Raw genomic sequence first — 17002 nt, 5'->3', positions numbered from 1 at the left:
TTCTCCCTACAATGGAGAATATTCTAGTGGGTTACCACATGACAACCTCAGTAGAGAACCAGCTATCTCTCAGTACATACCAGCCTGCAAAGTTGGTAATCAGCTGTACACTTGATATGAGTAGTAAAATAAGAACTTTAATTATATAATTTAAAAGTTGCCATTTGTCAGTTCTTTAAATTCCAAAAATGAAATAAATTTATGTTTCTATTAATGTTCAGAAGATATGAGTGTATATATACACATATATGCATATACATCTACATATGTTTGTAGATATGTGTATATTTAAATATATAGATTTATATGTATGAATATAGCCAAATCTACACCTCTTTCTCCCATGCACACACACCCACACACACACACGTATTTATATGGCCCTATAATTTGGATTACTCATTCTAGTTTTTCACAGCTGCCTAAGGTACAGGTAGGAAAGGGGGCAGCTATTATAGCTTTTCAAGTTATCTTAGACAAATTTAATGCTTTTGCCTAAATGATGTATTACCTAGCTAACAACAATAGCCATGGAATTCGTAGAAAGAGGAAATAAAAGTTAATATTTTTAAGCCAAATAAACTACCTAAATATTTAAAATATTAGGGATTTTTAGATGCCTGAGATTGGTAAGCCCAATTCTTAACTCACTTAATGAGGATCATGTTATATGAAATAAGCAAACTCCTTGTTTTATCAAATGCAATATTTGTTTAAAATCAAACTTTGACTTCATGAATCTTCCTCAATATTTACACAACGTAAGATAAAGCCTATCAATGTCAAGTGAGGCATGTTTCTCATTGATGCTCATTTTAATGGGCACTGTAGAGCTGATGGACTGGAAGACTGTCCAACCTGCTGTAATTGACATATCTGACTATTTGACCACCCTGTGCTTGCTTTAGATCCCATATTAGTTTTATGCTTTTTGCTTCACAAAGCTGTGTAACAGCTGCTCTTCAAAAGAACATATGCTAAGGACATGGTAACTAAATTCAGCCCTAACCAAAAACTTCAGGAATTCTTTGAGAAAAATATGCCAAATGACAGTATTAATCCTTGGATCACCTCTGGAATCTTCAGTGTCACATGGATCAAAGAGTTCAGGGCATGGATGTTTGTTAAAACTTAGTTATTCATTTCCCCCAGAAGAAAGTTTGTGTGTTATCAATGCTGTTGGTTCTAAAAAAAAAGGAAGAGAAATTTTAAATGGAACATTTTCACTATCATACTAAACAAAGCTCAGATCATTTTCTAGGACATATAGTTTGCATTTGTCTCTCACTTTGACAGTCCATCTTGAAAGGTTTTTTGTTTGGTTTTTGGTGTTTTTGCACTTTAGTAACAACATTAAGTATCATTTAACTTTAGGCAAAATGACAGTTATAAATAGGAAAACTATTTAATGACACATTATTTCTAAATAAATACAGCCAAGCAAATCACATAATACATTAATAACACTAGGTCAGAAAGGAATTTACCAGTTTACCAACTTTAGACACACACACATACACACATAACCCTGTAGGGGAGGATCAACAGAAATGATAGGAATTTGCATTTCCTCAAATTATGCTTCTTGGCACTAATTTTATCATTCACAGTATATGCTGTCTTCTGCACACATAAATTTTTACTTTGACATCCTAAGACAGTTAGGTTGAAAAGTAATGAAAGGGGGAGTGGGAGGTACAAACTATTGGGTGTAAGACAGGCTACAAGGATGTATTGTACAACACGGGGAATATAGCCAGTATTTTGTAAGAACTGTAAATGGAGTGTAAGCCTTAAAAGTTGTATAAAAATTTTAAAATTAATTAAAAAAGAAAATATATCCCACGTTTTCTGTTATAAACTGTTAGAATTATTTCTGCACTTATTAGATGTAATTTTTGTTTGCAAAGCCTGTCACTCAGTTGACTGCTGAGTACTTTTTCATAAACAATTTACTCTATCCCCAGATATGTCAGTAGGTGATTGGACAGCTGTTACTTTTTGAAGCTAATATCTAGGGGTAACTTTCTGATGATTTTTACCTTATTTTGCATTAATAAGTACAGGAATCCTATCAATGCCAGTTTTCCTTGCTCTGTGGGACAAAAGTTTGGAAACCTGATGGCATATGCATTCTTCAACCAAATACTGAGATAGGAGTTATAATAAATATTACCTTAATACAACTGACATAAATATTGTCCTCATATGGGAATTCCTTCCCAGTGTTTCTTAGAAAATTTATGTATTTTTTCCAAGTTCTGAATGTTCAAGTTTATCAGTTGAGAAATTGGAAAATTGTAATACATTATAATCCCCTGAAGTTAAGGCTTAAATATCAATACAGAGATGTTATTGGTTTGAAGGAATCCACTGACATTAAGTAAAAAGCAAGACACCCTGACACTCAGGGTCATGTTAAGGTGGATATTTTCTGGAACTAGTACAAGATCACACAGGCCAGAGGCAGTCACAATCTAATCAGCCAGTCTTGCTTGTAGTATTGTCAGTCATGTTATGTGTTTCTTGCTGGCTTAGTGTGCTGTTTATAATGAGTCATTCTTTAAAATAAATACTAATAACTTTACATATATATATAGTATACTTATACAAATACTATGAGTTATGTTCCAAGAAACAAATATAAAAGTAAAATAAGTTATTAAATTGATGATTAACGTATGTACTACTTCTAAACTTGATAGGAGATACAAATATTTGTTAATATTTTCCAGTAATGCTCACTGGTGTTTTCCAGTGTTTCAGTATTTTCTATAGGCTATGATTCTTTGAAATATTCCAGAAGAAATACAAAAGGAAGATGATATGAATGTTATGAAATCTTCATTGTGAAATGCATGACTGATCTCCAATATGACTTAACAAAAGCAATATTTAGTTCAATGGTAAAACCAAAACTAAGAAAAGCAGAAAAATTATTTTCACAAATAAAAGACAAATATTGTCAAAATGACTAGACTATTCAAGGCAATCTACATATCCAATGCAATTCCTATCAAATTACCAATGGCATTTTTCACAGAACTAGAAAAATTTTTAAATTTGTATGGAAACACAAAAGACCTTGAATAGCCAATGCAATCCTGAGAAAGAGAAATGAAGCTAGAGGAATCAGGCTCCCTGACTTCAGGCTATACTACAAAGCTACAGTAATCAAAAGAGCAAGGTACTGGCACAAAAACATACATATAGATCAATGGAACAGGATAGAAAGCCCAGAAATAAACCCATGCACCTATGGTCAATTAATCTATGACAAAGGAGGTAAGAATATACAGTAGAGAAAAGACAGTCTCTTCAATTAGTGGTGCTGGGAAAACTAGACAGCTACATGTAAAAGAATGAAATTAGAACATTCTCTAATACCATACACAAAAATAAAGTCAAAACGGATCAAAGGCCTAAATGTAAGGCCAGACACTATAAAACTCTTAAAGGAAAACATAGGCAGAACATTCTTTGACATCAATCACAGTAATATATTTTTGGATACACCTCCTAGAGTAATGAAAAGAAAAAGAAAAATAAACAAATGGGACCTAATTAAACTTCAAAGCTTTGGCACAGCAAAGGAAACCATAAACAAAATGAAAAGACAACCCACAGAACGAGAGAAAATATTTGCATACGAAGTGACCGACAAGGGATTAATCTCCAAAAAATACAAACAGCTCATGTGGCTCAATAACAAAAAAAGAAAGAAAGAAGGAAAGAAAAACAAAAACAACCCAATCAAAAAACGGGTAGAAGACCTAAATAGGCATTTCTCTAAGGATGACATATAGATGGCCAAAAAACACATGAAAAGATGCTCAACGTCATTAATTATCAGAGAAATGCAAACCGGAACTACAAGGAGGTATCACCTCACAGTAGTCAGAATGCCCATCATCAAAAAATCTACAAACAATAAATGCTGGAGAGGGTATGGAGAAAAGGGAACCCTCTTGCACTGTTGGTGGGAATGTAAAATGATACAGCCACTATGGAGAACAGTATGGAGGTTCCTTAAAAAACTAAAAATAGAGCTACCATATGATTCAGCAATCCCATGCCTGGGCATATATCTGGAGGAAACCATAATTTGAAAAGATACATGCACCCCAATGTTCACTGCAGCACTATTTATAATAGCCAAGACATGGAAATAACCTAAATGTCCATCAAAGAGGAATGAATAAAGAAGATGTGGTACATATATACAATGGAATATTACTCAGCCTTAAAAAAGAATTAAATAATGCCATTTACAGCAACATGGATGGACCTAGAGATTATCTTACTAAATGAAGTGAGAGAAAGACAAATATCATATGATATCACTCATATGTAGAATCTAATTAAAAAAAATAATACAAGCGAACTTATTTACAAAACAGAAACAGACTCACAGATACTGAAAACAAACTTATGGTTACCAAAGGGGAGATGTTGAGGGAGGGATAAATTAGAAGTTTGGGATTAACATAGACACACTACTATATATAAGATAATCAACAAGGACCTACTGTATAGCACAGGTTACTCTATTCAATATTCTGTAATAACCTATGTGGGAAAAAAAATCTTAAAAAGAATGAATATATGTACATGTATAACTGAATCACTTTGCTGTATACCTGAAACTAACATAACATTGTAAATCAACTATACTCTAGTAAAATAAAATAAATAAATGAGCTTATATGAAGCAACATATACTCAAATGCCCAAGTTGAAGAGCAAAGCACTGGTAACTACTCAACCAATGTCCACAGAAGTTTTCTACATCTTGAATATTTATATCATGGAACAAAATCCAATACTTTTAGGTAAGGAAATTAGTGTGTTTTAAAACTATTTTTAAGAATGATAACTTGAAAGTAGTAAGTACTTGAATTATTATTTTCAGTGTTTTGTGAGGAAACATTGTGAGGAGCAACTGCAGAATGGGTTGAGGACAGAATAGAAGATGAGGACAAGGAAACATCAAGTATAGTAGATTTTGTGGAATTTGCTATAAAGACTAGCAGATAGGCAAGGTGGAATCAAGGGAGGGTTGTGGTTTATTGCTTTGGTTTCATTTTAAGTTGAGAAACATCGTGAGATGTGTCTGTGAACTAAAGAAAAACAATTCAGTAGCAAGGGAAAATTTGATGATACAGATGAGAGAGAATAATTTTAACAGCAAAAACCTTGCAAGGCAAATGGAACGAAATTTGTTGCACAATATATTGTGATAGGAGGGAAGGCAGATTTTATGGAAACATGTATGAGTGGGTTATTAACTTTGTTGGTGGGAAGATGAAGTAATTCTAATCTGATGACTTCTGTTATTTTGGTTGTTCCTTTATAATGAAACTGCAAAGTCTTTTCACAAGTACACTTTATAAAATATTTGCTTTAAAGCCTTATAATGTATGGGAAAAGGTATTCCCATTGTAGATTTTATATCATGTTTATCTTGATGTAGTGGGTTTTATTCCTTGTTTTTAAAATTATGTGAAGATATTTTGCTGGGTAGTATTAAAGGCTGAAGATTCAAATAATGAGTTGTAAAATAACATTTGAAAAAAAAAGATAACTTGAAAGTATTAAGTACTTGAATTATTATTTTCAATGTTTTAAATGATTTTAGTTTGTCATACATTTTACATTATTTCTCTCCTTTAGTTTTATCTATTAGTTACGGCAAATATTTTATATTTTATTGAAATATCTAATCTTGTTACAATGTATTGGTGAATAATATTTGCATTTGTTATTCGTTCTCTTTTGTAGAATACTTCTGAAACTTATATTATAACCCTAACACATAAAAATGTTGCACTGATTATTTTGTTCAGTCATTAATCTTAGAAACATGTAAATAATGTTATTAAAAACAAAGAGTAATTTATGATTTCAGCAATCCCAAGAATTCTTAGGAATTCCAATTTCTTTTTCCTAAATACTGAAGACTACTATCTATTGGAAAGTAGAAACACTAGGCTTGGATGAGTTCCAGAACTTTGTTTGTGACCTTGTCACATTCTTTAAGGTAAAACATGACTCAAAATTGTTGTTAGTCAAACAAGGCCAGAGGCTGTGTACGATGACCATGGTTGATTCTTTCTACTTTGTACTTATAAGGCTTTGAGTGAACAATTTAGAGTTTAAATCTGCTTTAAGACAATTTTCATCAGTTATCTTTGCAAACGACTCCCCTTTTTATTCTATTTGTGTATGTCTTTATCACTGGTGTTCTGTTTGATGTGACTTGACAAAACATTTCAACTTAAGGATAGCAGTGTGTATCTGTAACTATGATACTTCGTTTTCAAGTTACAGATAATCTAATGTAATTCAAAGTTGGGTTACACTTGAAATGTACAAATGTACACTAAATTCATACAATTATTCACACAGGTTTGAAATCCACTTCACATAGAAAATAAATTATATTAGGGGTTTAAAATTCCTCACTAAGTGTTTCCAGCTCCTTTGCTTTAAGAAATTGACTACAAAAGATGCATATTCCACCAAATAGAAGTGATATGCTATTATCTTAGAAATTTTAAACCTCCCCAAAAGTGTATTTCAATCAAACAGTGTAATGGAGTAACCAATCATTTAACTTTGCTGATAGACTATTTTATAGTATATTTATAGTTGTTAACTTAATATGTAGTTTTTAACTGTTTATAATTATGTCCACTTTATACTTCACAGAATCAGTCTATGATCAGGCTTTTTGCTTGCAACACAAAATTTTACATAATGTCTCTGGGACAATTTTAATGATGATCTAATAATTTTATGAGAGAGTTAAGACTACTTAATGATTTTGAGAAAATTAAGATAATTTTCCTGCCTTATATTTCTTATTATAAGTTCTCCTAGAGCAAAACATGTCTTTGGGTTTGAATAAAATAATGTATATTAAAGTTCTTCAGGATTTGTAAAGTTTACGCTACAATAAACATGCTGGTACTACTATTACTTTTTCAAGTCTGAATGTGTTCTTCTGGTGTCAAGACTGCGATTCTTTGGCATTTCAACTAGAAATTTGAGATGTCACTCTATTCCTGGCTCAAAACATACCTGTAGCCCCCCTGCCTCTGATAAATAAATAAATAAATAATAAATAAATAAAAAGACAAAAAGCTCCAAAGCTATCTTTGTTGTTTTTTGGTTTAATTTTTTTTTTTTAAAAAAACATTTCCTAGAGATTACATGGCTCATTCCAAAAGTTATAGGTACTGTCTTTGGACATGTACACTCTAAAATGCATAGGATTGTGGGAAGCAGCCGCATAGCACAGGGAGATCAGCTCGGTGCTTTGTGACTGCCTGGAGGGGTGGGGTAGGGAGGGTGGTAGGGAGGGAGACGCAAGAGGGAAGAGATATGGGAACATATGTATATATATAACTGATTCATTTTGTTGTAAAGCAGAAACTAACACACCATTGTAAAGCAATTATACTCCAATAAAGATGTTAAAAAAATAAATAAATATAATAATAAAATAAATAAACTGCATAGGATTGAGCATGGTCAGAAAGTTCTATTCTGGATTCTATGATATTAATGGGCATTGGTTACTTTATCTATACAAAAGGAAAAAAGTGTCTGTCTAATATCATTGGACAAACATTGTGAATGTAAATGGTCTTTAAGTAATTTGACTTTAAGAGGATATCTTTTTTTAAGTTTATTCTAAATAATCATTTCTGTTTAAATCTAAGTAATGATTCAAAGTATACTTCTATATAGAAAAAGGATCAGTGAGTAGTTCCGCTGTAAATGTGGAACACATGCCTTACCAAACTATGCTTGTCAATGTCCTAGCTGGGATATTCCAGATACCACAGGCTGAAATTTTACAACAAATCTTACCATCACATGTGCAATACTGCTCACATCAATTCAGAAATAGTCTTAGAACAAACCACTGTGTACTAAGTCAGCTATGGTTCTTAGCACAAACTCAAACTATCCACTCCATATGCCTTTTTCCTCAGGTCTACCCTCCATATTTCATGGTCTTTATTTATCCCCCTCCCCGTCTACCTCACATCTGTAGATATATTTTGGGTGGCCTTATAGTGCTTTTAGATTCTAATAGGGGTCAACTAGAAGATGGAAGAGAACTATTCAAACAAAAAACATTTTCTCTAAACCAGGAGTTGGCAAACTATGGCCTGTAGGCCCAGTTCAATTCACCACCTGTTTTTATAAAATTTTATTAAAATACAGTCATGTCTACTCATTTACACATTGTCTATGATTGCTTCAGAGATCGTATAACCCACGAAGCCTAAAATATTTCCTCTCTGGCCCTTTACAGAACAAGTTTGAAAATCTTTGTTTAAACCAATATTCTTGGGCTTCCCTGGTGGCGCGGTGGTTGAGAGTCCGCCTGCCGATGCGGGGGACACGGGTTCATGCCCCGGTCTGGGAAGATCCCACATGCCGCGGAGCGGCTGGGTCCGCAAGGGGAGAGGCCACAACAGTGAGATGCCCACGTACAGCAAAAAACAAACAAACAAACAAAAAACCAATATTCTTAAATGTAATCAGAATGAAGGGTTAAATAGAGGCAATTGGTGGGCTCCACCCACAGACTATGATTTGGTAGAACTGGGACTAGGTTCAAGAAGTTGTATTTCTAATATGTTCCCAGGTGATGCTGATATTGTTGGTTAGAGGAACACGTTTGAGAACCGCTGTTCTAAAGTGTGGAGGTACGTTCCTCTTTTTTTTTTTTTAACATCTTTATTGGAGTATAATTGCTTTACAATGGTGATTTAGTTTCTGCTTTAAAACAGAGGGAATCAGATATGCATATATCCCCATATCCCCTCCCTCTTGCATCTCCCTCCCACCCTCCCTAACCCACCCCTCTAGATGGACACAAATCACCGAGCTGATCTCCCTGTGCTATGCGGCTGCTTCCCACTAGCTATCTATTTTACATTTGGTAATGTATATATGTCCATATATACACTACCACTCTCTCACTTCGTCTACGCTCCTCTTTTTAAGAAGCTGTTCAGATGTGCTATAATTTTAAACAGCAGATCGATATTGGTGTTCTTCAAATAGCATTTACCTTCAAGTCTGGAAAAATAGCACTCTAAGAGAAACAACTAAAAGTAATTTCCCTTCTTAGAAACTTGAAATGTTACCCTTAAGAATTAACATATTCTCCATCAAATGACCCTCATGCTTTTTTAAACCTCATACTCAATCCACAATAAATGCAATACCATACCTCATACACAATTTGAAAATTTATAGTATGATAATACATATTTTACCATTAAACTATTTTAGGTAAATTTGTATTCATTATATGCATGGATAAGAAAAAATACAACTTACCATACTGAAGTTAAGTGACTTCTCTAATACTTTAACTGAGGACTTTTAATTCAGGACTCTTTTCCATGAGATTGTTCTGTCTATCAAAACAAACTACCCAATTTCTTAAAAGACTTAAAAAACAAAATTGGGCCACCATTGTTAAAATTACTACATGTAGTTAAATAGAGCTGGGCATTTGAACTTTCACTGCTAAAGATGCTAATATTTGAGTCTATAATAAACAACTCCTCATACAGAAAAAGAAGTAAAAATGTGAATTTGTGGTGACTGTGGTCAATGAAAATGTGGTTTCCTACATTATGATATACAGTTGGGACCAATAGTTAGTATGATGATAGAAGCATCCTTTTGCTGGATATTAACCAAGTGTCATTAGGCAAAAGCAATTGTGGAAGTAGTGGTAAGATGCTCACCTTGGCTAATGATTTGGAAAAAAATCTCTGGAGATTTAAAAGTAGGTGCTGTATATCCGTTTCTTTTATTGACTTTGATGCACTGTTGGAAATTGAAACCACTTCACATGAATAAAAAACAGTCTATTACAGTGGGATGGAGAAAAAAGGCTTGGGTGAGATTAATATTTAAAGTACTCACAGCTGGTAAGTAGATTAAACTACAATAGTAGTAGACTGGTCTCAGCATCTTTCTTTATTTCATTTTTAGGTTACAAATGTTGGTCTTTATGAGAATATCTTAAGGTAATAGTACGGGAATAAAATTATATGATGGATTTTCACATTAATATCTTTCGATTCTCACAGATTTGTTAAGGGATCATTTTAATAATGGAGATTTTCTATCTTGTGATATCTACTAAGGAAGAATGTATAAAGATAAGATAAAATTACATAATTTTTCTGAGCTTTACTTTGTAACGAATTGAAGAATTACAACAAACAACTCAGAGGAATAAATTATATACATACTAAAATTTTCTATTTCAGTTGTATTATTTTTAGGGAAACACAAATTAAGAGAATTGGTTAGATTGGTTCATTCCTATTAGTATTTTTTTTTTTTTTTGCTTTGAGTACAAGATAAAATACACGCTTTTAGCCTAACCCACTTAGTCTTGAAATACGAGTAAGGCATTGGAAAGTATCTTGAACAAGTAGTCAGAAAATCCATGTTTTCTTAGTTTTGCCATTGACCAAATATGTGACCTTAGAAATTTACTGCATTTTTTTTGGACCAAATCCACTCAACTCTAAATGTATTTTATTATTTGATATCTAGTTTCCTTCTGAAACAAAATCCCATGATTATATGTGATATGCTTCCATAACCAAGTTAAATCTCTATGTGTTGAGATTATATTTGTAGTGATTTTCTAAATCGTCTATTGTAAATATCAGGCAACAGTTAACTTTCTACAGAATGTAATCACAATTTTGCCACCAACTCCCTAAAGTTAATTTTACATCACCAGCTGGTGATTTTCAGGTAGAATTAGAACTGTGGACCAGACAGTCCAGAAAGATATATACATACAAATATATACTTGAACATGTGTAAAGGTACATCTTAGAGATGTATAAAGCCTCTAGGATAATGGAGAAGAGCAGCAGTTACTTCCTGCCTCACATGATTCTAAAATTTACCATGGAGAGTTTAGAAACTGATGACATGTCAATGCTGCCTGAGGTTCCTTTAGTAGCTAAGGGGTAGCATTAGTCCTAGGGGTAATCATTTTGTAAGCTTGAACTACAACTATATGATCATAACTATTAATGAAATACATCAATTACTTTTTTCTTCTAAAACCTATGAGCAAATTTTCTTTTGGCTTTCAGTGAATAAATATTACAAACATAATGAATATATTACAAACATATGACTTTAGAAAATTATGTAAAGTATAGAAAATGATTTAATTTTTTCTTCATTATTTCTATATTACTCATTTAGTCCCTAAAATTGATTAGAAAACTTTTGTTCTATTTTTCAGGTTTCAAACATAACTCAAAGGTAGGCTGTCTGTATTCCCTGAAATATTCTACCTAGCTTTATAGAATATATAAATATTAGACGTCTCCATATCATGTCAGAGGAAGAAAACAAGTGTCCACATAGTTAGAGAGATTTATATTTAGTATCATGCCTATGTAATAATTTTTTAAGCTTTTTGACATTTTTCAAACTTACTAGTATTTTCACTACCTTGAGGTTTCCCATCCCACTCCCCATTCCCCAAACTGTAGCTAAATAAAATGGCCTTCAAAATGAAAACTACCATTTTGCTCTGACCACTCTTAAAACCAGGCAAGGCATATAACCCTAAGAAGAATTCACTGGTAAAATACTATGCCACAAGTCTCTATTTTAGCAAAAAGATAGAGATGGTTTGACACTAAGACCAAAATATAAAGTCTGGTAAAGCACATTCTTCAAAGAAATACTGAGACGGGAAAGGAATTCACTTGGGAATGTGGTTCAAAAACATCACCAACTGAATCTGGTGATCGTATACCAAATCCCTCCTCTGCTGTGAAAAATCACTTGAAGTTGATCATGGTCACTTGTTTAGAAATGCTCCCTTAATTCCTGAGTTGTCCCTGGGAATTTACTCTTGAAGAGATCACTTATTCTATTGACCTGATCTTAGGCTTTCCATGCTATATTTAATCCAAAGATACATGTTTTACCCTAATTTACCTATTATAATACAGGCAGCATGAAATTTTCCTGGTCCTTCACCTGAATGTGGGTCTAATGTCAGAAAGAAAAAGTACTTTGTGAGTTTTTTGTTTTCTTTTGTAATGTGTACCTCATCTGGCACACGTACAGAGAATTCATTCTTCATTTCTCTATTTGGGGACTTTAAAAATCAGGATTATGCTTTGTCTCCTTGCTCCTTTGTTTCCTGGAATTCTGAAGCACCTCTAGAAGAAAACTGGGTCGCTTGTTAGATTGAGTTGAAGAGCCTTAGGGATGCATTTTTCAAGGAAGTCTATTGGGTCTGCCTCTGCCCCTTCAGGCGGTCCAGTAATTCTGACATTCTAGTTCAAGATAATGTCTTAAAACTACTATCCCTCTTCTGGCACTGTATAGCTCTCATGTTTGAACTGCTACTTTACCATTAGATTGAGTTTAAGTGTCTGGGAGTGTCAGTTACGGTTCTTTATTTTTTGTGTTAGAGTCAAGGTTTACTGCTGGTTAATTTTAATTTAAAAAAGGAAACAAATATCAAAATAAAAAGTCAGCCTATTGTCACAGATGTAGTATGTAGTAGATTGGTTCTTTTCTAGAGAAGCTTCCTTGAAAATGTTAGACAAAAGTGTGTTTCTGTCCTTGACACTTACTCTTACCTCCTATATTTTGAGATCCTTTCTGTACCAAATACTTTTTTTTTTTTTTTTTGCAGTACGCGGGCCTCTCACTGTTGTGGCTTCTCCCGTTGCGGAGCACAGGCTCTGGACGCGCAGGCTCAGTGGCCATGGCTCACAGGCCCAGCCGCTCTGCGGCATGTGGGATCTTCCCGGACTGGGGCACGAACCCGTGTCCCCTGCATCGGCAGGCAGACTCTCAACCACTGTGCCACCAGGGAAGCCCTCAAATACTTTTCTTGATGTTTGGTGTTTCTAGAAACTTTTCTACAGAATAAATTATACCTATGCATTTGGCGTAAGCTTTTCAAGTGCCATGATTCCATAGAAATATTGAGGGCAGCATTAACGGGCTATCACTGATACATCCTTTAGTTGGCTCCACCCTGTCTCCTCCTTCTCCCCTATTTGCAATTTTTAGATACATGGTCATAGAGGTCAAGTTAACCAAGCATAAGAATTTGCTCTACTACCTTTTCTTAAAGAATGAATGATAATCATCAATTTTGACTTATATGGAATTTTTACATTAATCAATCTATTTCAAAATAAGGTTATTTTACCTGACAATATAAATGTACTTTAATTACCTGAACAGAATTATAGCTCAGTTCTTTGAATCACTGTGGTTTAGAACATCATTTCACAGCCAAACAGCAACATGTTCCCAATCACTGAACTTGAATTATTGTTATGTAGCTTGAGGCTTGTATTAAAATCACTGAATAATTGCAATCATATTATTATAATCAAGTACAGGAACAGTAATTACAGGTTACAGTCACTTTAAGCTGCCCTGGAAGTCCTATATTCTGAGCATATGCATATTAAAAGTTTATGTTAGTGATAAAATTAATGAACAGAACTGTAAGCACTTGTCAGTAGGAAAGATGTCACATATCTTACCATATAGGGAGTTATGTTTGCACATTAAGGAAAACTGTGTGCCTAACATTATTTATTTTCTCTCGTAAGTTAGATTATAAAAAATAAAAACTAAATTTCACAGGCTAATAATGGTTATTTTAGTATCTGACTTTAATAAATTTACCACATTTTCTTATGATGATTAATATTTGGGATTTTATGATTCATTTATTGGTTTAAAAAACAAAGAAAACTATGTAAATTTGTGTGTATTTTGTGTTCCCCAATGAATTGTAATTGTACAAATCCTTGATAAAAGGCAAAGTTAAAAAAATATTCCTTGAGATCAAAACTAGGAAAGAAAAAGTCAAAGAAAAAATGCAATCTTTTTCAAACGATATGATCTTGTTTTGAAGAGACATAAAATGGAAAGGTATTTGATATTTGCTGATGTAGTGTATTAGAGGTATCCATCTTGTGTTAATATTCTGATTAAAAGACCAACCCTATTTAAACTTTAATAATCTTGTTCTTTTATTCAAACGATGAATATGGCATAAGAGATAGGAATTGTATTTTGATAGTCGGAGTCTAAAATTAGAACCTGAAGCTGAAAGCAGCATAGAGCCCTAGGGGTCCAATCATGGGGAAATGGCTTCTACACACATGTGCTAACCACCGAATCATATTATTACACTTTCTGATTCACAGTGGCAATGGGGACAGGAGTGAACATACGACCACAGAAATAAGTAGAACATATATAGCTGTGATTGGGAAGGGAAGTCAGAAGGGGAAGACATGAAAAGGTTAAGTGTGTAGGTGACTTCCAGAGAATTTCACTCCAGTTGCTCATCTCATTCATCACCAAATGAGCATCAAGACGAAATGACACTCTGTATGGACAAGATAGGCCCACAGACAAGGAGATGAATCTTGTGCCAGTTTCATAGGCTTTCTACACCCACCATGACAGACAACATAAGCCAGATAAAAGGCCAACCAAACACCCAGATGCTGTTGCTGGAAAATTACATACTGGGGCTCAGCATCTGGGTCTCACAGCAGCCAAGTTCACCCCACAGGTGACCATGGTGCTTGGCTCAGATACTGGGCCAGATAGAAAGGGGTGAGCACCCACGCCAATCACCACAGTGAAGAAGAAGACAGCAGAAAGCCAAGTGTGTAATAAAAGAGCATGAAGCTACCAATATGGTTTCAAAAGCATAAAACGATACTTCAGAATCCTAGACATAATGTTGACAGCAGGTTTTTCCTGTTTGGTGTAGAGATATGATTTAAGGGGCATTAATGTTGGGCCTGGGGTTATACTCTCTTACTGAGTGAAGGATGTCAGTCATAAAAGAAATTATAATCATAATTACCTTATGGATTACAATACCCTACACCTTTACATGTAGTTAAAAATCCCTAGGAGGATAGCTAAGCAGAATGAGGAGAGCCAGAGCCATTTGGTTTAAGAGCCTATATCAATAGGGTAAGAATATACCAAATCAATATACAAAACAGCATGTAAGATCAAAGATGGCAACAGGGTAATGAGTGAGCATTACAGACTCCACTGGTTTCACCTCAGGATTCTAAACCACATCAATTTACAGCAAACATGCACCTCACTATAGATTGTATTCTTAGGAATCTGCAGCAATATAGCTCTGATGAGATGCTATGATGGGAATCTTGTGCCCAGGCTTATGAAGCTTGGTATGTAGATTTCAATTAATAAAGTAAATGAGTATTTTTCCAATCAGTGTGTTTCATTTCATGTGGTTTATTTTCCTTCTAATTTAGTGCTCTGTTTTCTAGATTCAGAAATATCTTAGACGTATTTTACACGTCTTTATTTTTAGATTGTTTTTGGCTAAAAAGGTATTTTCTGACTCATTAATAGGTAAGTGAGTACAATAGGGCATAATATGACATTTTTTAAGAATACCCTATTTAAGGAACTAAGCTGTTACTAGTCAAAAATATTAATACTGAAGTAGTAATAGTATATTTGACTCTGCATATAACTAGAGAAAAAGGATTCATTAAACTTATCAAAATGATTGTTTTTGCATATTAATTGTGATATGCAATCCTCTGAAATTTCATTTCTTAAATAACTATGTGGCTCTCCACTTCTATTTATTTTAATGCATTATATTTAAATGATTGCTTTTTAACACAATGTCTCTGATTTTTTTAAAGAATTTATAGGTGTATATATATAAATGAGTGAAGTATAAATATGGCTTAAAACATATGCTATCCTACTTTAGTCAGTAATTATGTTTTTCCATAATACTAGTATTATAATTGTAATTTAAATAATGTTGATAAAATAAAACTCTTCTTATGTGAAACCACAGCTTATACTCCTTTATAATTGCCAGCTTAGACCAGTTGTACTCTGCAAGGGAAAGGATTACAAACTCAGTTTTCACCATTGTATCCCAATAACCTAGCACCATGTCATGTGCCTGACACATAGTAGGAGCACCATAACTGTTTGATGAATGAATATGTCAATGACTCTTTTATTAAGGATAAGCACGATTTTTATGTCTATAGTTATATATTGAAAATGTATTCCCCAAGAGAGGCTGTTCTCAAACATTTCGTACTAGGACTCATTTATATTGTTAAAAAATGCTGAGACTTGCAAAGAGCTTTTGTTTAGATAGGTTATTTCTATCCCTGTCGATCAAGGTTATTTCTATCAATGTCTATCAATGCCTATTTGTATTAGAAATTAAAACTGACAAATTTTTGAAAATATTTTAAAATAATAAACTCATTAAAGGTTAACAAAATATGTTTTATAGAAATAATTATATTTTCCAAAAGAAGTAATAGTGAGAAGAGTGAAATTCCTTTGTACTTTTGCAAATCTTTTTAATGTCTGGCTTACAGAAGATAGGAGAATTTATCTGCTTCAGCATCCAACCTATTGCAATGTTACTTTAAATAAAGTACATGAAAAATATCTGGCCTCACATAGATATACAATTGGAAAAGAGGACCTTGTGAGCCCTCTGAAAGGGTCTGAGAGACCCTCACAGTTCCTCAAACTGCACTTGAAGATACTGCCCTCGAGAATCTGCATTTAGATCTCACCAAAATTGATTTAGCCACATTTCATTCTGTGTTAACGGAATCAAAACTTATAGATCAGGAACCGAAAATTATTTTGTAAGAGTTCTAATAATTAAATGTTCACAACATAAACTTACAGCCTTAATGAGAAATTGTACTATAAAACTTAGAGATGTCTTTAAATAATTATATAAGCTGATATTAAAAATAGTACATGGTAATGAGTAGCAGCTATTCTAGGTGTTTGGAGAACCAAACATAAACTATTATCTTGTTTACTGTTACTATCTCTAGATTTCTATCTATGTATTTATCTATAGATAGACTGATTTTAGATA

The sequence above is a fragment of the Neophocaena asiaeorientalis genome, unplaced genomic scaffold (genome assembly GCF_003031525.2).
Source record: "Neophocaena asiaeorientalis asiaeorientalis breed wild unplaced genomic scaffold, Neophocaena_asiaeorientalis_V1.1 scaffold579, whole genome shotgun sequence".
Classification (NCBI taxonomy): domain Eukaryota; kingdom Metazoa; phylum Chordata; class Mammalia; order Artiodactyla; family Phocoenidae; genus Neophocaena; species Neophocaena asiaeorientalis.
Note: the sequence above shows the minus strand (reverse complement) of the source record.